The 26428-nt window shown below is 46.8% G+C and overlaps 1 pseudogene; it reads left to right on the top strand.

Annotated features, from left to right (window-relative positions):
* Positions 1–1264: 1264 nt before the first annotated feature.
* Positions 1265–25298, top strand: LOC140455378 (cytochrome P450 2K1-like; annotated as a pseudogene).
* Positions 25299–26428: the final 1130 nt, after the last annotated feature.

The following is a 26428-nucleotide window of genomic DNA, read 5'->3' as shown; positions in this document are numbered from 1 at the left end:
CAATGTGGAACGACAAGTCAGAGACAAAAACACTGCAGATACTGGAATCCAAAATAGTCAGGTAGGAGGCTGGAAGAACACAGCAGGCCAGGCAACATCAGGAGGGGGAGAAGTCCACATTTCAGGTGTAACCCTTCTTCAGGACTGGGGGTGGGGGTGGGAGGGGACCTGCAGGTAAAGGGGGTGGCGGGGGCAGGGTAGTGAAGTGGGGAATAGGTGAAGACAGGTAGAGGGTATGACCTGGTTGGTGAATGGAAGGAGTGAATCCAGTGGGTGGCAGAGAGGAGTGGAAGGGAGGGGGCGGGGTGGGCTGGGAAGGGAGTCAGGGAATGGTACAGGAGGTTATTTTGAACAATGAGTTTTTCCTCCCTCTTGTCATCCAGAAGCCCTCTGCTGCACCACCTCTATTCCAGTTCCATGGCTCTAAACACCCCACACCCCAATGCAATAAAGACAGAGTCACTCGTGTCCTCACCTGTCACCCCACCAGTCTCCACATCCAATGCATCCTCCTTAAACACTTCCACCAACTCCAACTAGACCCCACCCCCCCACACACCACCCTCTGCCTTTCACAAGGCCCATTTCCTTCAGCAGCCCTTGGTTTGCACCACTCGACATCGGGGAGACCAAACCTAAACGTAGGGAATGGTTCACTGAGCATCTCAGGTGGGACCGCAGGGACTGACCAGACCTCCCATTTTAATTCCCCTTCCCACTCCCTTTCCAACACGACCAGCCTTTGTCTCCTCCACTACCACAATGAACCCAACAGCAAATTGGAGGAACAACACCTCATCTTCCTCTGGACAGCCTCCAGCCTGGAGGACTCAACATTGAGTTAACTAATTTCGAATAACCTCCCTCCCCATCCCTCGACTCCCTTCCCAGCCCCTCCCCCATCCCTTCCACTGCTCCCTGCCACCAACTGGATTCATTCCTCCCATTGACCAACTGGGTCGTACCCTCTACCTGTCTTCATCTATCCCCACCTCACCACCCTGCCCTCGCCACCCCCTTTATCTGCACCCCACCCTGAGTACCCACGCCTTGTCCTGGAAAAGGGTTACACCTGAAACGTTCCCCTCTCCACCTCCTGATGTTGCCTGGCCTGCTGTGGGACTACAAGAGAGGGCAGCACCGTTTCTGTGCCAAGAAGCTCAGGTTACTGTGTACCCAAATGTTTATTGGAATTTCCCAGGGAAGGTGGGGCTTAAAAACACTCAGTGAGACAAATCAGGTAAAAGAGGCTGTTCTTTGCCAGTGGGGGACTGGAATGAAGGATATAACACACTCTAACATCACTGGTGTCTGAGCACTCTGACACAATGGCTCTCCTCAAGCTCTTCCCCACAGACTACACCGTGGCCCTAACGCTGCTGGCCCTCTTTCTCTTCCTGGTCGTGTCTGTAATTCGGCGGAGAGTTCCCAGGAATTTCCCTCCCGGACCGACCCCGCTTCCTCTGATCGGAAACCTACACCAACTGGACCCCAAGAGTCTGGACTGGTCTCTCATGGGGGTAAGTGAGAATCCTTCACGGGGGGAATGTCTGAGGGATGGGGCGGTGTGAAGGAACAGCTCCCAAGGAGAAGCTCACAGAGACCGAGAGAGACACAAACCAAAGCAGATCCGTCATCCCTGATCGAGGAATCTGTTAGCCCTGGGGACTGTGTTCTGAGAGTCTCTGATCTCTGGTCGGACTTTAATTCTAAACAGAACGGGATGCAGAAAAAAAACAAAGCAATTGCAAAGTTATGGCACCTCAGAGAGTGACCAATCTGGGAAATGTTCAATTTAATTAACATGTGACAGTAAAGCGAGAGTGACACCGGACGATGGACCGAATGGCCTCTTATCGTGCTGGATTTGGTCTGAATCCTGAAGCCTATTTGAGAGCTTATCAGATCCTTACAACCAGATATTTAAAGCATAGAGGGGGTCGATATAAAATGATGGAAGAAGATCTGGGAGAATTGAAAATCCCTGGATTTTGTATTTCAGGCCATTATAACCAGATATTGTCATTGTGAAAGTTCAGGAAAACACCTGAATTCATGTCCTGATCAAAAACCTGATCCAAAACCGAAGTGAGGTCAGTGCAAAGGGAAGGGACTGGTTTGTGAGAGTGAGTGTTCCTTTGAGGAATATCCCAGAGCCAAGTGCCCAGCAAATACGTGTCACAAAGGAACAGAAAAAAAGTCTTAAAATTCAGGCCAATAATCATGAACAAAATGAGGACTGATTTTCCTTTTTGGTTTGCAAATAAAATCACCGCTTCCCAATGCAATTTAAAGTGCAAGGGTCCATACCACCAGAGGGGGGCCCAAGGTTGGGAATGGGGTGGAGCAGGGTTGCAGGGGGAGGATTGGGAAAGCAACAGCTCTAAGGAATTTGGGACTTGGGAGATATGGCATGGTTTGGAGGAGTCAGTGTTGGATTGGGGCGGACAAAGTTAAAACTCCCACAACACCAGCCAATAGGGCTGCTTCTGTATCAGGTGGTTGTGGAGCAGATTCATAAGACACAGGATTTATAGCAACAGGATTGCAGTGTCATGGAGTGTCATATTAAACAAATATAGATCCAGTCTTTCACCTTTTTCAGGTCTTCATATGTAATTCCCAGAACTTTTCAAATGTTACATTCTCAAGATATCTTAAACAATAGGTGCCATCTCAGCTCAGATTCGCAGTAAGAGGATTCGCAGTAAGATTAAAATCAACGAGGTAAGAACAATGACTGCAGATGCTGGAAACCAGATTCTGGATCGGTGGTGCTGGAAGAGCACAGCAGTTCAGGCAGCATCCAAGGAGCTTCAAAACCTGAATAAAATCTATCTGCATCCCCAGTGTTCAGAACTTGACATGGATTCAATCAATTTTTGACCAAAATAAAATGTAACTCTTCAAGTACAAATTCACCCCACAAACTTATATGTGTGTGTATGCAGGGGAGACTTGTGTGTGTGTGCATGTGGGGGTGTGAATATCTGTGAGAGAGTGTAATGGGTGTGAGAAACAAAGCTCATTCACTTCAATAATTTCAGTCTGAGACAAGATCTGAATCAGTAGTGTCATTTATTTCACTCTTGCAAGAGGGTGTGGTATCCACTGTCCACAAGGCAGGGACACACACACACTGAATTCAACTAGGACACAACATTTATGTAATTTGATTCGTATTCTTTCATCCCATTGCTCCTCCCTGTTTACATCTCCCACTTCCCTAAGACCGGCACCCATTACTGTTGTTCATCTCTTGCCTTATCCGACCCTGTCTGTGACAAAATGTTTGTTTCTGGCCTCACAAGGCCGTTTGACCACATCCTGCTGTGGTCCATTGTTAGGTATATCCTCCTTCACTACCATCTTGTCATGATCTTATGACCTCATGACTTCTTGATTGTGGTTTGTCCTTGTTTTTGCAGAAACGGGAAACAGATGCTTGTAACTGCTGTTTGTCCAGGCATATCCAGCTTAAGCCCCTCCCCTCACAGCACCTTAACTATTTGTCTGTAACATCTATGATTGTTTGGAGGCACATTTCATTCTTGCATGCACATTTTAGCTAATACAAAAACAATTATGTATTTCCTTCACATAGTTTTCATTCTTGTTGACTCAGCTCTTGGCTGAAACAATTACACACTGGTGTGAGTTCATTTACCTTGCATAAGTAATTATGATTGCAGAAGTAACAGTACTTATATCCCACATGAGATAGAGCTTGTGTATGAGAGAGGGTCTGTGTGAATGTGTGGATCTGTAGGAGGGACTGATCTTATTTTTAAAGTGGCACTTACAGAATCTTACATGGATTTTGCCATGTATGAGCAAAATAAAATGGAACACTGCAAGTACAAACTCACCTCACAAACTTATATGTGTGTGCATGCAGGTGAGACTGAGTGTGTGTGTGCATGTGGGGGTGTGAGTATCTGTAAGAGAATGTAATGAGGGATAAGTCTGTGAGAGGGTGCGTATATATGTGAGCGTATGCTCTTGCCTCACCAAGCTCATTTTGTCCTACCTCGACTCCAGCCTCTCCCCCTTGGTTCAGACATTTCCCACCGACATCCGTGACACTAACCACGCCCTCCATCTCTTCAGCAACGTCCAGTTCCCTGGCCCCCAGCGCTTGATCTTCTCTCTGAACGTGCTGCCCTTATTTACATCCATACCCCACAAGAATGCCCTCCAGGCTCTCCGCCTCTTCCTGTCCAGCAGTCCCATCCAGTCCCCCCTCCACCAATACCCTCCTCCACCTCGCTGAACTGGTCCTCACCCTGAATAACCTTTCCTTTAACTCCTCCCATTTCCTCCAAATCGAGGAGGTGTCCATGGGCACCCGGATGGGCCACAGCTACACCTGTCTCTTTGTTGGCTATATCGAACAGTCCCTCTTCAGTACTTACACAGGCACTGTGCCTTAACTCTTCCACCATTACATTGATGACTGCATCGGTGCAGTGTCCTGCTCTCAGGCTGAACTGGAGCTGTTCGTTGACTTCACCCACAACTTCAACCCCACCCTCAAATTCATTTGGTCCATCTTGGACAGATGCCTCCCCTTCCTTGACCTCACCATTTCTATCTCCAGTGACAATCTCCAGACGGATGTTTCCCATAAATCCCATAAGTACCTGGACTACACCTCCTCCAACCCAGTATCCTGCCAGAACTCCATCCCATTCTCCCAATTCCTCTGCCTCTGCCGCATTTGCAGAAGTTATGCTGCAGTTAGACAGGACTCTGGTCAGAGCCCACGTGGAGCACTGTCAGCAGGTCTGGGCTCCACACCTCAGGAAGGATGGAATGCCTTTGGAGCGAGCACAATGGAGGTTTACAGGAATAATACTTCCTGGGTTAGGCTATGAGGAGAGATAATACAAATAAGGCCGGTTTTCTCTTAAGTTTAGAAGGATTACGGGTGATCTGATCAAAACCTAAAAGATGTTTTTTGAAGAAGTAACAAAGAAGATTGATGAGGGCAGAGCAGCAGTAAGGCGTGTGACAAGGTCCCCCATGGGAGACTGATTAGCAAGGTTAGATGTCATGGAATACAGAGAGAACTAGCCATTTGGATACAGAACTGGCTTAAAGTTAGAAGACAGAGGGTGGTGGTGGAGGGTTGTTTTTCAGACTGGAGGCCTGTGACCAGTGGAGTGCCACAAGGATCGATGCTGGGTCCTCTACTTTTTGTCATTTACATAAATGATTTGGATGTGAGCATAAGAGGTACAGTTAGTAAGTTTGCAGATGACACCAAATTTGGAGGTGTAGTGGACAGCAAAGAGGGTTACCTTAGATTACAACAGGATCTGGACCAGATGGGCCAATGGGCTGAGAAGTGGCATATGGAGTTTAATTCAGATAAATGCGAGATGCTGCATTTTGGGAAAGCAAATCTTATCAGGAATTATACACTTAATGGGAAGGTTCTGGGCAGTGTTGCTGAACAAAGAGACCTTGGAGTGCAGGTTCATAGCTCCTTGAAAGTGGAGTCGCAGGTAGATATGATAGTGAAGAAGGCGTTTGGTATGCTTTCCGTTATTGGTCAGAGTATTGAGTACAGGAGTTGGGAGGTCATGTTGCGGCTGTACAGGACATTGGTTAGGCCACTGTTGGAATATTGCGTGCAATTCTGGTCTCCTTCCTATTGGAAAGATGCTGTGAAACTTGAAAGGGTTCAGAAAAGATTTACAAGGATATTGCCAGGGTTTGAGGATTTGAGCTGTAGGGAGAGGCTGAACAGGCTGGGGTTGTTTTCCCTGGACCGTCGGAGGCTGAGGGGTGACCTTATAGAGGTTTACAAAATTATGAGGGGTATGGATAGGATAAATAGACAAGGTCTTTTCCCTGGGGTTGGGAAGTCCAGAACTAGAGGGCATAGGTTTAGGGTGAGAGGGGAAAGATTTAAAAAAGACTTAAGGGGCAACCTTTTCACACAGAGGGTAGTACGTGCATGGAATGAGCTGCCAGAGGATGTGGTGGAGGCTGGTACAATTGCAACATTTAAAAGACATTTGGATGGGTATATGAATAGGAAGGGTTTGGAGGGATATGGGCCGGGTGCTGGCAGGTGGGACTATATTGGGTTGGGATACCTGGTCGGCATGGACAGGTTGGACCGAAGGGTCTGTTTCCATGCTGTACAGCTCTATGACTCTATGACTGTATTATTAACAGGAAAAGGGTGGCTAAAGATAAACTACTTGCAATGTTTGGAGATTCTCAACTAAGGGACACAGTCTGCGCCAGATCGTTCGGGAGGGAGATGTTGGAAAGGGTGGTGGAGGTTTTGAACTCTCTTCCACAAATAGCAGTGGGTGTGGGATCTGTTATTAGTTTTAAACTTGAGGTAGATACATTTTTATGAAGCAAAGCCATGAGGGGATATGGGCCAAAGGCAGGAACATGGAGTTCGGCCAAAGGTCATCCATGATGTCATTGAGTTGTGGAGGGAGCTTGAGGGGCTGAATGGCCTCCTTCTGTTCCTATGTTCAACATTCTGGAATTCCTTTCCCAACACCATTGAAGGTTTACCCACCTGCACTGCAGTGGGTCAAGAAGGCAGCTCACGACCACCTTCTGAAGGGAAAATACAGATGGGCATCAAATTCTTAGGAATTGGGGAATAATATTCTTTCCTTCATTTTTTTGCCCCTTTCTTGTGCTACAGCTGACTAGAAATGAAACCTTAATAAAATAAATCTCTCTTTGTTAGCTCGCAGAGAAATATGGAAGTGTATTTTCAGTGGAGCTCGGCCCACTGAAGGCAGTGGTGTTGACTGGTTACGATGCAGTGAAAGACGCTCTTGTGAATCACGCTGATCAATTCAGTGGGAGGCCACACTTACCGATATATGACGCAGTTTCATTTCGAACTGGTAATTTCCCTCTTTCATCTCTGGGTTACTCTTTGGTCATTTCCATCTTCAACTCAGCTCACCCGATCATGGTGGTCAAAGTGTTGGACACAAAGTGGTGGACACAAAATGTTCCGGAATTGAACTGTAGCCTTTGAGCCACTACTTCCCTCAATTTATAAATACCCAAGCTTCTCATTCCCAATAATCCTGGGTTAGGCCAATGTTTATCAGTGATTACAACTGAACTGGTCCTGCTCCCCTGCCCTTTCCCTGCACCCCTGAAAAGCCTTTCCCTTGTCAGGCACTTATTCAAATCTTTTTTGAAAACTTCCATTGAATTTCCATTGATCAGGCACTTCTGATTATCACCAATCAATGTGTCTTTCCACAAACCCTCTTTGTTTCTTTTGCCAATGCTATGAGCTCTGTGCCATCTGATTCTCAGTACTCCAGCCAATGGGAAACAGTGTCTCTTCATCTACTCTGACTAGATCCCTTATGATCTTGGATATCTCCATCCAAAACCTCACACATCCTTCTCTTTTCCAAGCGATCATCGATCATTCATCTGATGGCGACCCTCGCTCAAGCATTTCCCAACAATGTGGCGCTCAGAATTGAATACAATGCTCCACTTGAAGCCAAACAAGCATTTTATTAAATTTCAACATAACCTCTTTAGTTTTGCTGAAGAAATACACATTCTGTCAATATGTTACCTTGCAATGTGCTAGAAAATACCAAAGTAATGTCAACCAAAACTTGTGCTGCGTGAGAGGAGGCCTACTCGCAATTAAAATCATTGCATTTACACATACACGTAAATACATTGTGCAACTTTGACATCTCATCCAAAACCCCAATACGCTCGAGCTTCCTGCTGTCATATTAAATGGCAGGGATCAGATCCCGAGCTGCTAACAGACCTCACAGCCCTCCCTTGGTTAAGCTGCTGGGTTGGTAGTCAGACCCTGTTACCTTCCTACTTTTTATTTGCTGTCAATTGGCCGATTGCCAATACCCTGCTGTCTCAAGGTACTGCACTTCTTCCTCACCTCCCTCAATATAATGGGAGTCATTGAATACCTGGGACAATCCCCTTCATCAACAATTCATCTAACTCCATAAATGTTGCTCAAGCATCAGAACATTAATCTTCACGTGATATATTCGAGCTGTTCAATATTAAATCAACAAATAAAAAGGGCACATTTTACTGTGGGACAATCTTAAATATGAACTGACAAACACTGAAATTGGGAGGATTATTATAGAGTCACGGAGTCATAAAGCACTGAAACAGACCCTTCGGTCTAACCAGTCCATGCTGAACGTAATCCCAAACTAAACTAATCTCACTTGGCTGTGCTTGGTCTACATTCCTCCAAACATTTCTTATTCATGTACTTACCCAAATGTCTTTGAAACATTATAACTATATCCACTTCTACCACTTCCACTGGAAGTTCATTCCACACACAAACCGCACTCTGTATAAAACAACTGCCCCCATGTCTTTTTTAAAACCTTTCTACTCACATTTAAAGAATATGCCCCTTGCCTTGAAATCCTCCATCCCGGGGGAAAAGACACCTGCCATTCACCTTATCCATGTCCCTCATGACTTTATAAACCTCTGCAAGGTCACCCCTCAACCTCATACGCTCCAGTGAAAAACGTTGCAGCCTATGTGCTCCCTGTAACAGGGAGGCCAGAATTGGGCAGACTACATCAAAAGAGGCTGCTTGGTTACAAAAACCAATCAGAGGGAAGATGAGATTTGGTTTTACGGCTCTCATTCTCATCTGGGATGCAGTACCTGGGATGGTTCTAGAGGCAGGGTCAACAGGAACATCCAAAGGGGAATTGAGAATGACAACATCAAGAGGAATTTTGTGAAGTCAGGCCAATGGGCTCACTCCCCCAAAGAGCACTCATGGATACAATGACCTTCCTCTTGGTTGTAGAATGGTGTAATTCTCAGGAAAGGAAAGGGTGTTAGAAACCTGGGGTTTGGCAGCACTCACAGCAGAACCTGTGTACAATATTTGATCAGCTTTTCGTGTCTCACTTTCAGGTGTTGTATTCAGTGACGGGAAGTTGTGGCGGGAGAACCGAAAGTTTGTGATCTCAGCTCTCCGAGGCTTTGGCATGGGCAAGAAATCCATTGAAGACAGGATCAGTGAAGAGGCCAGCTTTCTTGTTAATGTGTTTGAGAGTCACAAGGGTGAGTGCTTGGTGGGACATGACATGCTGGGATTCATGGTTCCCTCGAAATTGGCATCTACAGAAAAGATTTTCACTTGAGTAAAAGATCCCAACACCAACTTCAAGAGAATGTTCCAGGGCAGCATCCACATACCAATGCTGCTGCTGCTGCTGTGAAGATTCAGAAGTATTCTTCCCCTCAGTTTAACTCGGTCCTGCCTGATCAGCAGAGACTCTGCCACTTTGGTCCTTTGACCATCGCCTCCACGTGTTGGTGACAAAGACTCTCATGTATACGGCAGAGATGTGGGTATCGAGGTACCTAGACTTGCTGAGCTATGGCCGTGGTGAGGCTCCCAGGTCAGTCACTGTTGGGGTGGCCCATTGGGGGCCTTCTGGTTCCAGGTCCCAATACAACTTGGAGACAATACAAAGCCTCCTTGTGAGATTTCTTATTTTAAAATGTGGGCTAGTCGTGCACACCGATTCTCACAGGACACAACAGGGTGTGACAGTGGTGCAGTGGGAAGGGAGTTTGAAGGTAATTTGAGTCCAGACTCTGGTGTGTAAGCACAGACACAACATGGTCTGTGTCTGGTTGTCTGCTCCTGCACAAAGCTTACTGAATTACTTCCATTCCTTCAGTGTGGACGATGGTTGCTAAAAGTTAGGTGCGATGGTGTATTAACAGCCTATCTCACGTTCTTCCCAACTCTTGGGTCAATTTAGGCATTTGTTTGTTCAAGCCATTGGTCCATTCCACCCCTAAGATCTGTTTGTTCCTCCTCGACTTGGTGTGACATAATTGACAGGTGAAATCACCGTCGTCCCTCCCTCTCACTGAGTAGACATGACTGGTACTGAGTTTAACCTTAAACATGCCTCAGGTGAGGGGTGAGATTGAAAAGGTGGGACCTTTATAGCAATCTCAGCCAGTGTGAGAATTGAGACCATGCTATGTGTTCAAACCTTTACACATGGCATTGGCACTGCTGATTGCCAGCAACATTTTGCCCGTGTCTAGTTGCCTCTTGAGAAGGAGATGGTGAGCTGTCTACCTGAACAATTCCAGTTCACATGCTGTAGGTTGACCCACAATGTCCTAATGGAGGGAATTCCAGGAGTTTGATTCAGTGATGTTAAACAATGATACATTTCTTCCTCCCACACTCCAGTCTCTTCAGAGATGGAGGTTTGAGTCCCACCGCTGCCAAGTCATTTTAAGCTGAAGGATTCTGTGTAACCTGAGGTGGAGGACGGGAAAAAATTGTGGCTGTAACAGCTGCTCCATATTGGAGATATTTCAGCGTCGGAGATGATTTCCTTGAATCTTTGGAGCACAACTGAGTTACACAGCAATGACCCTGTTCAGCTGTATGACCCAGCAGTGAATGTGCACAACTGAGTTACACAGCAATGACCCTGTACAGCTGTATGACCCAACAGTGAATGTGCACAACTGAGTTACACAGGAATGACCCTGTACAGCTGTGTGACCCAGCAGTGAATGTGCACAACTGAGTTACACAGCAATGACCCTGTACAGCTGTGTGACCCAGCAGTGAATGTGCACAACTGAGTTACACAGCAATGACCCTGTTCAGCTGTGTGACCCAGCAGTGAATGTGCACAACTGAGTTACACAGGAATGACCCTGTACAGCTGTGTGACCCAGCACTGAATGTGCACAACTGAGTTACACAGGAATGACCCTGTACAGCTGTGACCCAGCAGTGACCCTGCACAGCTGTGTGACCCAGCAGTGACCTTGTACAGCTGTGTGACCCAGCAGTGACCCTGGACAGCTATGAGACCCAGCAATGGCCCTGTACAGCTGTGTGACCCAGCAATGGCCCTGCACAGCTGTGTGACCCAGCAGTGACCCTGTACAGCTGTGTGAGACAGCAATGACTCTGCACAGCTGTGTGACCCAGCAGTCACCCTGGACAGCTATGTGACCCAGCAATGACCCTGTACAGTTGTGTGACCCAGCAATGGCCCTGCACAGCTGTGTGACCCAGCAGTGACCCTGGACAGCTGTGTGAGACAGCAGTGACCCTGCACAGCTGTGTGACCCAGCAGTGACCCTGTACAGCTGTGTGACCCAGCAGTGACCCTGGACAGCTATGAGACCCAGCAATGGCCCTGTACAGCTGTGTGACCCAGCAATGGCCCTGCACAGCTGTGTGACCCAGCAGTGACCCTGTACAGCTGTGTGAGACAGCAATGACCCTGCACAGCTGTGTGACCCAGCAGTCACCCTGGACAGCTATGTGACCCAGCAATGACCCTGTGCAGTTGTGTGACCCAGCAATGGCCCTGCACAGCTGTGTGACCCAGCAGTGACCCTGGACAGCTGTGTGAGACAGCAGTGACCCTGCACAGCTGTGTGACCCAGCAGTGACCCTGTACAGCTGTGTGACCCAGCAGTGACCCTGTACAGCTGTGTGACCCAGCAGTGACCCTGGACAGCTGTGTGACCCAGCAGTGACCCTGTACAGCTGTGTGACCCAGCAGTGACCCTGGACAGCTGTCTGACCCAGCAAAGACCCTTCAGAGCTGTATGATTTTTCTGTTTAGTAACAAATGTATCTGGACATTGGAGTTCATTCTGAAAGAAAATGTACAAACACTTAAATTCGAAGCTGCCCTTTGAGAAACCATGTGGGGATCTCACAACAGGGGAGCAGCGAAGTGGCTCGCTTTAAAGTGTAACCTTACTGTGGTTTTTGGTAAATCTCCAACAGTGAGTACAATGGGTACTTTTTGATTATATGTTTTTATTGAGATCTCTCTCTTCAATAAACCTTACCGATATAAAACATAGGGACTGAATTATCCTTTTTTGAGCGGTAGGACTGGGCTATTTTCTGCGTCTGTCGATTAAGGTGAAAATGTGGCCTTTAGTCGAGTCATGTGCTCTTCCTGTTGGATGTGGGAGATTGGGAAGAGTTTCCAAGTTACTGATGATTACATCTGCAGGAAGTGTGTTGTTTGCGAATTCTATCGGATTGCATGGATTGGTGAGAGTGGCAGGTTAAGGAAATGAGGAATTTACAGGAGCTAGGGGTGTGGTGGATGGCAGTTTCAGGAAGGGAGAAAAACTGCACAGACAGTCAGGTCAATAGGTTAACTCCAGGAAAGGTAGGCAGATAGTGCAGCAGTCTCCTGTGGCTATTCCCATCTCAAACAAGTATGTTGTTTTGGAAAATGTAGAAGGTGATGGGCTCTCAGGGAAATGTAGCCCCAAGTTTTTAGTAGCTAGACTGGCTCTAATGTAACAAGGCGGTATGTCGCCTTCAAAGTAATTGCTTGTAACTAAGAGGATTGATGTGGGCAGAGTGGTGGATGTGATCCAAATGGACTTCCGTAAGGCATTCAACAATGTTCCACATGGTAGACTGGTTAGCAAGGTTAGATCACATGGAATATAGAGAGAACTGGCCATTTGGATATAGAACTGGCTCAAAGGTAGAAGACAGAGGATGGTGGTGGAGGGTTGCTTTTCAGACTGGAGGCCTATGAGCAGTGGAGTGCCACAAGGATCAGTGCCTGGGTTCATTAATTTTTATCATTTATATAAATGATTTGGATGTGAACACAGGAAGTATGGTTGGTATGTTTGCAGATGACATCAAAATTGTAGGTGTTGCAGACAGCAAAGAAGGTTATCTCAGAGTACTACAGGATCTTGGCGAGATGGGCCAGTGGATGAAGAGTGGCAAATAGAGGTTAATTTAAATAATGCGAGATGTTGTATTTTAGAAAGGTAAATCAGACAGGAATTATGCACTTAATGGTAAGGTCCTCGGGAGTGTTGCTGAACAAAGAGACCAAGGAGTGCAGGTTCACAGTTCCTTGAAAGTGGAGTTACAGGCAGTTAGGAGAGTGAAGAAGGCATTTAGTATGCTTTTCTTTATTGGTAAGAGCATTGAGTATAGGAGTTGGGAAGCCATGTTGGACAGGACATTGGCTAGGCCACGTTTGGAAGATTTTGTGCAATTCAGGTCTCCCTCCTCGAGGAAGGATGTTGTGAAATGTGAAATGGTGTAGAAAAGGTTCACACGGATGTTGCCAGGGCTGGAGGGTTTGAGTTACAGGGAGAGGCTGAATAGGCTAGGGCTGTTTTCCCTGGAGTGTCGGAGGCTGAGGGGTGACCTCATAGAGGTTTATAAAATCATGAGAGGCATGGATCAGGTAAATAGACAAGGCCTTTTCGCTGGGGTGGGGGAGCCCAGAACTAGAGAGCATAGGTGTAGGGTGAGATGGGAAAGATATAATGGACGCCTAAAAGGGGCAACATTTTCATGTAAAGGATGGTACATGTATGGAATGTGCTGCCAGAGGAAGTGGTGGAGACTGATATGGTTACAACATTTAAAATTCATCTGGATATGTGTATGAATAGGAAGGATTGAGAGGGATATGGGCCAAGTGCTGGCAAAAGGCACTGGATTAATTTAGACCATCTGGTTGCCATAGATGAATTGGATCGAATGGTCTATTTCCACGCTGTACACCTCTATGACTATGACTCATCGAAAAGCTGCAATTTTGACTTCCTGCTTCCTGATTAATCTTCTGTCTTCCCAATTCTGACAAAACTCAGCAGGTCGGGCTGTAACTGTGGGAGAGAAAACAGCGTTAACCTTTTGAGTTCCCTTCTTCAGAACAGGAACATTGAATAGGGAACTGGTCAGATTTCTGAAGGGGCAGGGAATAGAGGGATATGGAGCGTGTGGAGACAGAAGGGTTTTAGTTCAGAAAGGTTTCATGCATCGGTACAGGCTCGATGGGCCGAAGGGTCTGTTCCAGTAATGTACTGTTGTTTGTTAAAACACTAACTCTGCTTTCTCTCCAGGAATGCTCCAAGATGTGCTGAGTTTCTCCAGCAATTTCTGTTGTTGTTTCAGATTTGCAGCCTCCACTGTTCTTTGTTTTATATGAGTAACTTGTGCTTTGTAAAAGATGACAATGACTGAAGTATTATTACTGTTTAGAGGCCTGTTTGTAATGGAATTCTGTGTTTATTCACAGGTCAGCCTTTTGAAACTGCACAGAATATGTATTTGGCTGTGAGCAATATCATCTCTTCCATCATATTTGGAGACCGTTTTGATTATAACAATGAAGTATTTATCCATCTAACAAACATGGCTAATGAGAACACGAGACTATTGGGAACAGCTCCAATACATGTAATTGTTGTTTTGTGGTAATGTACTCAGGCTGATTGTTGAGGTCATTTGCAATTTGGTGTGCGTGACTATTTCCACACCTGACTTGTTACGGGTTGAAGACTCTCGCTAACATTGTGTCTCAGTCATAAATGCTGATATGTGCGACAGGCTTACATGGGCTAAATTGGAAAACTTTTAGTGAGAAAATAAATGTGGAAAACTATTTTAAAATTAAGCAAAGAACTATGGGAGTGCTGGCAATCAGAAAATGGTTGGGAAGTTGCTGGAAAGACCCAGGAGGTCTGGTAGCCTCTGTGGAGAGAAAGACTCAGGAGGTCCAATGGCCCTCCTTCAGCACTGACAAAATTAACCTGGCCTGACACTGAACGTGTTGTCACCGTTTTGAGTTTTCTGAACTCATTTAGAATGAAATGAGGCAGTTTATAGAATCACAGAAAGATTCCCCGAACTGGAATCATTCTCCCAGACTCTTGATACGGAGAGGGGGTGGTGGGGGGGGGGGGGGGAGGTGGGTGGGTGGCGGGCAGGGGTATTGCTTTCAAGAGATGTGATTCCCTCAGCTTCCCACCTGAAGGAAAATGATGCAAGTGACATCAACCTGGGGGAGCTGGGTTCAAATCCTGCTGTGGTGGATGGCGGAATTTCAATTCAATTTAACAATACAAATCTGAATTTAAGAGTAAAACGATGAATATAATTGGCAAGAAATGCCCAGCTGGTGCACTAATTTGGAGGAAATCTGCTGTCCTTACTTGGTCTGACCTGTATCTGATTTTTGGAATCCATGTATAACAGGTGACAGCTGACAGGTCACCCATTCTGGATGAGAGCTAAAGCACTCAAACTAAAACTATAAATTTGGAGGGTTTGTGGGTTGGGGTGGGGGCACTGAGGAGAGGAGAGGAAGGGTGGGGTTGCCATGACAATCTCCTCTCTCCCATGGAGCATCACTGAAGGTAAGTAGTTGCTGCACTGACCGTGGATGAGCGATCACTGGATCCTCCAAAGGCCTGATCCTTATGTTCTTGTTCCAATCCAGCTGTACAATTCTTACCCATCTCTGGGATTTCTGATTCCGAGCCGCAGGAAGATTATTCAAAATCTCGTGAAGATGCATGAAATCTTTGAAGATTTCTTCAAAGCTGCCAAAGAGACGTTGAGCGAGAACAGTATCCAGACATTCAACGAGGCCTTAATTCTGAGGCATCAGCAAGTACAGTGACACACCTTTTCAGCGGTAAGGGGTATCTCCCCAGATTTCAGACTCCACACCAGGACTTTGTGGGTTTTGATGGAGGAAGATTCTGTGTTAAACATTTGTTAACATGTTGCTCAGTGCTGCCCCTAGTCTCTGGATGGAACTACGAATATGTAGCTTCAAGCGCCCACTGTATCTGATTATTTAGCTTATCGTAGTGCTCATGACATCACGTGGGTGCTCAATGTGTCCAGAATACAGCATTGATGGTGTGTGAGCTTCAATCTTGCAAAAGTCAACATGGAAAGTCTCATGAGTAATATAACTGAGGAGAGGTCTGTCCTTACTTCACACATTATTTTCCCCGAACACTGCCCTTGAAATTACACCTGGATCTGTTGTTCAGTGCTTCGGAGCCACACTCTTCTCATTTTGACTGGAAAATCAATCTCTTTAATGAATTTAAACCCCACATTCATTAAGTCCTGCCCCTTCATCTCTGCTGTGCTCCCAGAGTGGATTGAAACCTAATGGTGAACTCAGACAGGAGAGGCAACTTTCCTTCAGAGAATTGGAGGGTGATACAGCAGAGGGGAAGGTCACTCGGCCCACCATATTGATAGCTGCTCCCTGGTAGAGCTATCCCACCTCCCCTATTCTTTCTCCACTGTCCTGTCACTTATTTCCCTTCAAGTATATCCCCGACTCTCGTGTGAGCGTAGCTTTGTGTCTGTGTCAGGAATTCCAGTCACTCAGCATCGCATTGCAGTAGAGTGCTCCTTGTTGCCCCCTCCGACTGGACTGGTCCCTGACCCACCCTGCTCCTGCAATCAATCTCTCCTTACCTATCCAGTCAAACCCATTCATGATTTCCAACAACTCTATCGAATCTCCCCTTGATCTTCTCCCCTTCAGTAAATCTGTCCTGCACCCATGCCCCATCATTGACATTTTCCCGAAAGTGTGACACCAGAAGTGGATGCAATATTCCAGCTGAGGCCTCACCAGATTTTTATATATATTTGTGTATAAAACAGAACGGTGTGGGTTAACTTCCTGATGTACGTATTCTGTCCTACAAAAGCTTGATAGTTGCTTTAAAGGGCTTCTCGACCTGTCCCTCCACCTTCAAATTGGTGAAGTCGATTGCCTCCCCAAAGCCTGACCATGAATGAGTGTATTTCTCCGTACCTCCACTTCCCGTTTCCCTACATCGTATTCCATCTGCCAAATCTGTCATTGTCATCATGACGTTCATGACCAGAGGCTGGAAGGATCACTATCCTCAGGCACACGGACATCCGTTCAGACATTTACGGAGCTGGATATTTTCCTGAAGGAGGCGACACACTCTCCTTTGTTTCATTTTATCTTGAAGGAGCTGGGAGGTGAAGATTTAGAGAGTAAGAAAAAGGATATCGTGGTTACAATCACTGACCTGTTTGCTGCTGGCACAGAGACTACCTCCACTACCCTCTGCTGGGGACTTCTTCTGATGGTAAACTACCCAGAAATCCAGAGTAAGGAATCCTTCACTCTGTGTTTGTTAGTTTGGTGGTTGTGTCTAAAATGGCATCTGATTCTAATATAATATTGTTGGTTGTATAATTGTATCTTGTTGCTTGTAATGTATATAAATGATTGGGAGGGAATTCAGACATGGCCTGATGGATAGGTTTGTGGATGACACACAGTTCAGGGGAGCTGTGGATGGTGAGGAGGATTGTCAGAGGATACAACAGGATAGAGATTGGCTGGAGAGTTGGGCGGAGAAATGGCAGATGGAGTTTAATCCAGACAAATGGAAGGTGAGGCATTTCGGGAGATCTAATGCAGGAGGGAAGTACTGCACACAGTAAATGGCAGAAACCTTCTTAGCACCAACATACAGAGGCATTTGGTGTGCAGGTCCACAGTTCCCTGAAAGTGACAACACAAGTTGATAGGGAGGTCAAGAAGACATCTGGGCGTGCTTGCCTTCATTGATCAGGGATGGGGGATGAAAAATTAGCAAGTCATGTGGCAGTGGTGTGGGACTTCAGTGAGGCCACATTTGAAATATTGTGTACAGTTCTGGGGAGGCTTTGGAGAGGGTTCAGAAATGGTTGATCAGGATGTTGCCTGGTGTAGAGGATATTAGCCATGAGGAGACAGTGGAAAAACTCAGTTTGTTTTCACTATAATTTCGAAGGATGAGGGGTGACCTGATCGATGTTTACAAATTATGAGAGGCATGGATAGATGGAGTCCTTAATGACAGTTCCTGGGTGACATCAATTTAAGGTAAAAAGGGGTAAGTTTAACAAAAATATGAGAGCCAAGTTTTTTTTACCCAGAGGGTGGTAAGTGCCTGGAGGAGGTGGTGGAGGCGGAGACAATAGTAACGTTTAAGAGGCATCTCAACAATAGAGGAACAGACTGGGAATAGAGGGATACTGACCATGTAGAGGTAAAAGGGTTTTAGTTAGAAAGGCATCACGTGTCAGCACAGTCTTGGTGGGCCGAAGGGCCTGTTCCTGGGCTCTACTCTCGTTTGTTTTGTTTTAGTCAGTCCTTTATGTTCCCTGAGGGAGGTTAGTTCCTGTCATGAGTGTCTTGTCACATGGCATTTCATATCTACATCTGGTGCTCAAACCCACCCTCCCATCGGGGTAAAATACTGACCGCTGTAAGAATCTGATTGAGAATAAGACAAGACATTGTCAGTCAGGAACCCAGTGACCATCAAGAGCAATACTGAAACAGCTCTGTGCTCAGCACTATATTGGCCATCTCAATCAGAAACACCTCCGTTGGTTGGTGTCAGAAAGTGCTGAAAGAGATGAACAGTTATCGTAATAAACAGGTCTCTGAAGTGGGGAGGGGGTCACTTGGATTGATTTGTTCTACTTTGGATCTTACTGCCATTGGCATCAGACTGCCCGCTGCACTGGGGAAAAGAAAAGAGCAACTCAGAGTCTTTGGACAACACCATCTCCATTCACAGGTCAGGATCTGTCATGTGCCTGAAACATTTGACCTCTTTAGGGGGATACTCTTGGGGTGGCCCTAAAAATGTCCCTAGAAATCCAGCCCCTGCCGAGTTCCCTGTCCAGCACGTTTTTTGTGGAAATTTGGGCTCGACAAATAAGCACTTTCAATCGGATCCTTTTCAAGGGTAATAAATATGAATAATGGAATGGAATTATTTTAAATAGATTGCTAAATTGTCCTCAGTAGTGAACAATAAAGATTTACCTTGGAAGTTAGCACACAGTGGGTGGTATCACATCAGCTGCGTGTTTGGGGCAGTTGTATGTTTGTACCTGTCAGAGTTGATGAAGCAAAGTATTGAGAGGGGAATGTACTGGCAATGGAACTGATCAAGCCCGTTCCGTGTCACTCAACAACACAAAGTTCTCCACTTCAGTTCAGTCTGCAGTAAACTGTTTCCCTCCATCCAAAGATCTTTACCTTTTTGCCTATTTCAGGGAAAGTTCAAGATGAAATCGATCGGGTGATAGGAGCTGGTCGATTCCCGAGAACAGAAGACCAGAGACACATGCCCTACACTGAGGCTGTGATTCACGAAATCCAGAGTTTGCCAACATTGTCCCCACGAACCTTCCTCATTCGACAACCGAGGACACGCATTTCAGAGGGTATTTCCTTCCAAAGGTATCAGAGATACAAGGCTTACTTTTCACAATTTGTGCCACTTGGAGCATTGTGAGAGACCAAAGAAACTGCAGATACTGGAAACCAAAGTTAACAAACAGGAGGCTGGGAGGACATAGCAAGTCAGGCAGCACCAGGAGGTGGGGAAGTGGGTGTTTCGGGTGGAACCCTGCTTTGGGACTGGCGGTGGGGGTGAGGGGGTGGGGTAGGGGATGGGGGTCAGAGTGGTGAGGTAGGAATAGGTGAACACAGGGAGAGGGCACGCTCTGGTTGGTCGATGGGAGAAATGTATCCAGTTGGTAGCCGGAAGGAAGGGTCGATCAGAGGAATGGAAGGGAGGAGGAGGGGCTGGGAAGGGAGTCGGGGGATGGGGAGGGAGGTTATTTGAAATTGGAGAACTCAATGTTGAGTCCTCCGGGCCGTAGACTGGCTATGTGGAAGATGAGGTGCTGTACCTCCAACTTGTGGTCTGGCAATGGAGGAGGCTGAGGATGATCATATTGGAGAGGGAATGGGAAGGGGAATTGAAACGGGCGGTGACTGGGAGGTCAGATCAGCCCCTGTGGGCCCGGCTGAGATGCTCGGTTGACCTTTCCTTAAGTTTAAGTTTGGTCTCCCCGATGTAGAGAAGACCACATCGGGATCACCTGATGCCGTAAACTCGGTTGGAGGAGAGGCAGGTGAACCTCTGTCTGACCTGGAAGGACTGTCCGGCAGATTTTGCATCTTTTCCAGTTGAAGGGGGAGGTACCTGGGGGATCGGGGTGGGTGAGTTGGTGGGGAGAGTGGTACAAACCATGGTTTGGCAAACAGAACAGTCTTTGCCGAGGGCAGAGAGGGGTGAGCAGGGGGAGATGTTCTTGGGGTTGGGTCTATTTGGAGTTGGCCAACCTGACCTCCCAACCATCGCCTATTTCAATTCCCTTTCCCGTTCCATCTCCGACATGTCCATCAGTGTCTGTCTGGGCAGCCTCCAGCCTCCATTGAGCTCTCCAATTTCAAACAATCTCCCTTCCCATTCCCTGACTCCCTTTCCAGCCCCTCCCCTTCACTTCCACTTCTCCCTGCCACCAACCAGATACATTCTTCCCATCGGCCAATCAGGATACACCGTCTACCTGTGTTCACCAATCCCTACCTTGCCACCCTGCCCATTCCTACCCAAAACCCTCCCCTACATACGCCCCCTTTATCTGCAGCTCCCCTCACCACCAACACCCCCCTCCCAGTCCTGAAGGAGGGTTCTACTTGGAACATTGTCGCCATGGTAATAATATTGTGGTACTTTCTGAATAAATACAGGAATTGAATTAGAAGGGAAACATTGCTATTAAAAAATCTCATCGAAGGTTCTCATACAACCTCAACGGTGAAAAATGAGGCCATTTCTCCCATCTCATCTGTGCTAGCTCTCTTTAGCATTTTGACAGAACCAAACGTCTGCCTTTCCCCCATAAGCCATTGGTCCTATTGAAATAATCATCAAGTGCTCTCCTGAATGCCTCATGTGACCCTGCCTTGACCGTACTACATTCCAAACCCAGTCACTAACTGTGGGAAGAGGTTTGATTTTAAATCTCACCTCACACTTGTGTTTTTTAAAATGCGTCAAATCGCACCTCACACATGCTTTTTTCAAAATGTGGTTAAAATGCGCCGTCTGACTCTCAATCCTGTTACAAACACTTTGCACTCATCAGGACGATGCCAATGAAAAGGGTAACATTATTGTTAATGAATGAGAGGAGAGTGCTGATTGGTTGGCCAGTAGACTCTGATTAGCAGAGGCTAAAGCAAATGCACCAGTTAATGATGACTGGCGCTTAACTTCCAAGGTCTGTTTAAGTTTAAAACTGGGCAGGTTGACTATGATTACCCTGAAGGGTGAACTGGAGAGAGGCAGTCACCTATTTTATTGAGTTGAACAGTACAATCTGTTTACGTGTTCCTTCTGTCAGCAAGCAGCAGGGCCCTGTGCACTAATCTACCCAGCCTCGACTGCCAGTAAATATGTCCCACTGCAGGCCAAGCAGCAATTTGGATTTTAGGAATTGAGTTTCTTTAATCGTGGGGATGTGCCGTTACATTTGACAACAAGATGGAGCCGGTTATAATCCGAGGTGTCTAGTGAAACTAACAGGATCAGGGAGAAAACTGGGTTTTCCACATCCTGCATGACTCACTCTCCATTAAACACAGGCACAGTAACACATTCAGAATGGCTTTCCGTGTTTTTCAGGGAACGTACGTTATTCCTTTACTGACCTCGGTGCTGTACGATAAAACCCAATGGGAAAAGCCCCACCAGTTTAACCCGGCTCACTTCCTGGATGCTGATGGGAATTTTGTGAAGAGAGAAGCCTTCATGCCTTTCTCTGCAGGTAACCGGTTGGAAAAGGGGCCGTGTGTTCTGTTACTAAAATATTCCCATTTCTGAAGTGAGGCAACTGACTGTGGAGAGCCAGCTCTGATTTGAACTGGGAGCGAGTTCCAAAATTTCCCAATGGGTTGAGCTCCCCCATTTGGCTCTTACTTCATCCATGGTCTGTGGGTGTCACTGGCTGGGCCCAGTATTTATTGCCCGTTCCCCGAGTCACCCCTTGAGAAGGTGGTGGTTAGCTGGTGTCTTGACCCGCTGCAGTCCGTGTGCTGTAGACAAATGCTGTTACGGAGGGAACTCCACGATCCTGAGCCAGTGACACTGAAGGAATGGGGAGATGGAAAGGGTAGGACAGTGGATGTGAAGAATGTGGGATGAACCATAATCCCATTGAATGGCAGAACAGTCTCGAGGGGCCGAATGGTCTGCTCCAGTTCTTATTTCTCGTGGTCTTACGGTCAGGATGGTGAGTGGCTCGGAGGGACTGGAGAGTTTCAAGAAGCCAGTTCACCATCACCTTCTCAACGGGACAAATCGGGAATGGGCAGTAAGTGCTGGGCCCAGCCAGTGACGTTCATGTTCCATGAGTGAATAAAGAAAAGGGAAGTTAAATACGAAGGCTATGACCAGTAATGTCAATTAATTCAGCTCAGGAGGTGCCACAGGTCCTGCGATCCCATAGGGGTTTGGTGGGACCACACTCAGTCACAGTTTTGGTCTCTCCACCCAAGGAAGGGTAAGGTTACCTTAGAGAGAGTCACTGAGCTGACTCCTGGAACAGGGTCTCGGTGCTCTATTCCTTAAAGACATTGAAATATGGATAATTCTTCAGGCCCTGGAGAGGGGATGTGTCATAGAGTCATAGAGATGTACAGCATGGAAACAGACCCTTCGGTCCAACCCGTCCATGCCGACCAGATATCCCAACCCAATCTAATCCCACCTGCCAGCACCTGGCCAATGTCCCTCCAAACCCTTCCTATTCATATACCCATCCAAATGCTTCTTAAATGTTGCAATTGTACCAGCCTCCAACATATCATCTGGCAGCTCATTCCATGCACTTACCACCCTCTGGGTGAAAAAGTTGCCCCTTAGGTCTCTTTTATATCTTTCCCCTCTCACCCTAAACCTATGCCCTCTAGTTCTGAACTCCCCGACCCCAGGGAAAAGACTTTGCCTATTTATCCTATCCAAGCCCCTCAGAATTTTTAAACCTCTATAAGGTCACCCCTCAGCCTCCGACGCTCCTGGGAAAACAGCCCCAGCCTATTCAGCCTCTCCCTATAGCTCAAACCCTCCAATTCTGGCAACATCCTTGTAAATCTTTTCGGAACCCTTTCAAATTTCACAACATCTTTCCGATAGGAAGGAGACCAGAATTACATGCAATATTCCAACAGTGGCCTCACCAAGGTCCTGTGCAGCCACAACATGACCTCCCAACTCCTGTACTCAATACTCTGACCAATAAAGGAAAGTATACCAAGCGCCTTCTTCACTATCCCATCTACCTGCGACTCCACTTTCAAGGAGTTATGAACCTGCACTCCAAGGTCTCTTTGTTCAACAACACTCCCTAGGACCTTAAGTGTATAAGTGTATAAGTCCTGCTAAGATTTGCTTTCCCAAAACGCAGCACCTCGCATTTATCTGAATTAAACTCCATCCTTTCTGTTCAATGAACAGCCTCACAGTAAAGGAGTGTCCATTTCGGATGGGGAGAAGGACAATGTTCTCTCACTCAGACTGGGGTGTGTCTTTGGAATTCCCTGCCCTGAGGGTCTGTGGATGTTCAGTCATTGAGTAGATTCAGGACCAAGTTATTGGATCTGAGTTAAATGGATAGGAATGGGGAAGGTTTGGGAAGGTGGGGTGGAGGGAGCAGATCAGCCAGGTTCTTATTAAATGAGCAAAGAGCTTGAAGGGCCAAATGTACTCCCAGCTGTTTGAGTTCTGTCAGTACGGGGATGGAGAGACACACTGTGGGAATGGAATTGCTTGCAGTTGGTGACCATTGGGATGGTTTCAGCGATGGGGGTTTGGAAGATGGTGGTCTATGAACGGACTGTGTGTGTGTGTGTGTGTGTGTGTGTGTGTGTGTATGTGTCTGTGCGTGTGTATGTGTGTTTGTGTATCTGTTTGTGTGTGAGTGGTGTGTGTGTGGGGGGGGGTTCAGTGTGGGTCTGTGTGTATTGGTGTGTGTGTCTGTGTGAGTGTACGTGTGTGAGTGTGTGTGTAAGTGTGTGTGTGTCTGTGTGTGTTTGTGTGTGTGTGTATGTGTCTGTATGTGTGTCTGTGAGTGTGTGTGAGTGTCTGTGTGTTTGTCTATGTGAATGTCTGTGTGTGTGTCTGTGTGTATGTGTGAGTGTGTCTGTGTGTGTGAGTGTCTGTGTGTGTGTCTGTGTGTGTGAGTGCCTGTATGTATCTGTGTGTGTGAATCTGTATGTGTAAGTGTGTGTGTGTGTCTGTGTGTGTGATCTGAGTCTGTGTGTGTATGATTGTCTCTGTGTGTGTGGTCTGTGTGTGTGTCTGTGTGTGAGTGTGTATGTTTGTGTGTGAGTGTGTGTCTGTCTGTGTGTATTGGTGTGTCTGTGTGTATGTGCCTGTGTGTCTGTGAGTGTGTCTGTGTGTGTGAGTGTCTGTGTGTGTGTTTGTGTGTGTCTGTGTGTCTTGGTGTGTCTGTGTGTGAGTGTCTGTGTGTGTGTGTCTGTGTGTGTGTATCTGTGTGTGTGTCTGCATGTCTGTGTGTATTGGTGTGTCTGTGTGTGTCTCTGTGTGTGTCTCTGTGTGTGAGTGTGTGTGTTTGTGTGTGTGAGTGTGTCTGTGTTTGTGTGTGAGTGTATGTGTGTCTGTGTGTGTGTATCTGTGTGTGTGTCTGTGTGTCTGTGTGTGTGTGTCTGTGTGTGTGTATCTGTGTGTGTGTCTGCGTGTCTGTGTGTGTGTTTGTGTGTGTGCGTCTGTGTGTCTATCTGTGTGTGAGTCTCTGTGTGTCTGTATGTGTGTGCGTGTGTGTCTGTGTGTGTGTGAGTGTCTGTGTGTGTGTGTGTCTGTGTTTGAGTGTCTGTGTGTCTGTGTGTGTCTGTGTGTGTGTGTATGTGTGTGTGTCTGTGTGTGTGTGTGTGTATATGTGTGTGTGGGTGAAGTACTGACCGTTCCCTGTTCTTTTTCAGGTCGGAGGGTGTGCGTTGGTGAGGCACTGGCTAAAGTGGAGCTTTTCCTGTTCTTTACCACCCTGCTGCAGAAGTTCCACTTCCAGGCCCCACCAGGGGTGACCCACCTGGACACTAGCCCGAGAATCGGCTTAGTGTCCAACCCAAAACCCCACCGGGTTTGTGCTGTGTCTCGCTGATGGGACCCAGCGACAGGCCCAGTCGGTCTTTCACTGCTGGGTTTCTAAAGGAGGGAGCTGCAGCACCAAGTGTGAGGCAGCACCAGAACCGGATTACCCTGTCTCTATCTGACTTGGCACACAATCATTTACTCTTCATACAAATCTATATCGTCCCACCTTCACTTCTGTAAGGATAATGTTTCTGAGGAATCAACTGAGACTGTTCTCCCATTACAAAAGGAGGCAGACATTTCATTGAGGGTTTGAATGCTCTTTGCAAATTAACTCAGACCCCATTCCAAACCTGTGTGACTGATTCATTTCGAGAAAATCCTTGCTTTTTGGAGCATTACATTCATTGAGTTATTTGAACTGATGCTTTGCAATGACTGAATGATTAAACCATGTTCCCGAATCTTGCAATAATTCGCATGTCTCTCTGAATTGTTTGTTTGGCAGGTTTCACACAGCCTAGTCAGACTGGTCGGTCTAGTTCCATAGAAACCTAATTGTGCAAAAACTGTCAGATTAATTTGAATAACTGAAAGGTTTAACCATGTTCGCTATTAGAGTCGTACAGTCATAGAGATGTACAGCACGGAAACAGGCCGTTCAGTCCACCTTGTCCATGCTGACCAGATATCCCAACCTAATCTAGGCCCATTTGCCAGCACTTGGCCCATATCCCTCCAAACCCTTCCTATTCATATACCCATCCAGATGCCTTTTAAATGTTGTAATTGTTCCAACCTCCACCACTTCCTCTGGCAGCTCATTCCATACACTCAACAGTCTCCATGTGAAAAAATTGTCCCTGAAGTCCCTTTTAAATCTTGCCCCTCTCAGATTAAACCTAAACCCCTCGCGTTTTAGACTCCCTACCTTGCGGAAATGACATTGGCTGTTCACCCTCTCCATATCCTTCATGGTTTTTGTAAACCCCTATAAAGTCACCCCTCAGCCTCGATACTCCAGGGAAAACAGCCCCAGCCTGTTCAGCCTCTCCCTGTAGCTCAAATAACCCTCGCAACATCCTTGTAAATCTTTTCTGAACCCTTTCAAGTTTCACAACATCCTTCCTATAACAGGGAGACCCGAACTGAATACAGTATTCCAAAAGGGCCCTACCCAAGGTCCTGTACAACCACAACATGATCTCCAACACCTACACTGAAGTGAATTGTTAATCTGCAACAGCCCATTTTGCTCTCTGTAATAATTGAGGAGTCACAGCTGGAAAGGAAAATTGTTTCTTATTGGACACCAAAATAGAGCCACGACTTGTTTTGTATGTGGGCTAGTCCCAGCCTGGGGCAGACAGTTCTGTAGACCCACCCCTGAGTCTGCAGCACGATGGTCCTGTGGTTAGCATGCTGCCTCACAGCGTCAGGGACCCGGGTTCGATCCCAGACTCGGGCGATTGTCTGTGTGGAATTTGCACAGTCTCCCTGTGTCTGTGTGGGTTTCCTCCCACGATCCAAAGATGTGCAGGTTAGGCTGAATTGGCTGTGCTCAATTACCCCACAGTGTTCAGGGATGTGGTTAGGTGCATGAGTCAGGGGTAAATGTAGAGTAATA

Source organism: Chiloscyllium punctatum, chromosome 30, assembly GCF_047496795.1.
Source record: "Chiloscyllium punctatum isolate Juve2018m chromosome 30, sChiPun1.3, whole genome shotgun sequence".
In the NCBI taxonomy this organism is placed as follows: Eukaryota; Metazoa; Chordata; class Chondrichthyes; order Orectolobiformes; family Hemiscylliidae; genus Chiloscyllium; species Chiloscyllium punctatum.
The sequence above is the reverse complement of the archived record's forward strand: the minus strand, read 5'-3'. Positions and strand labels throughout refer to the sequence as shown.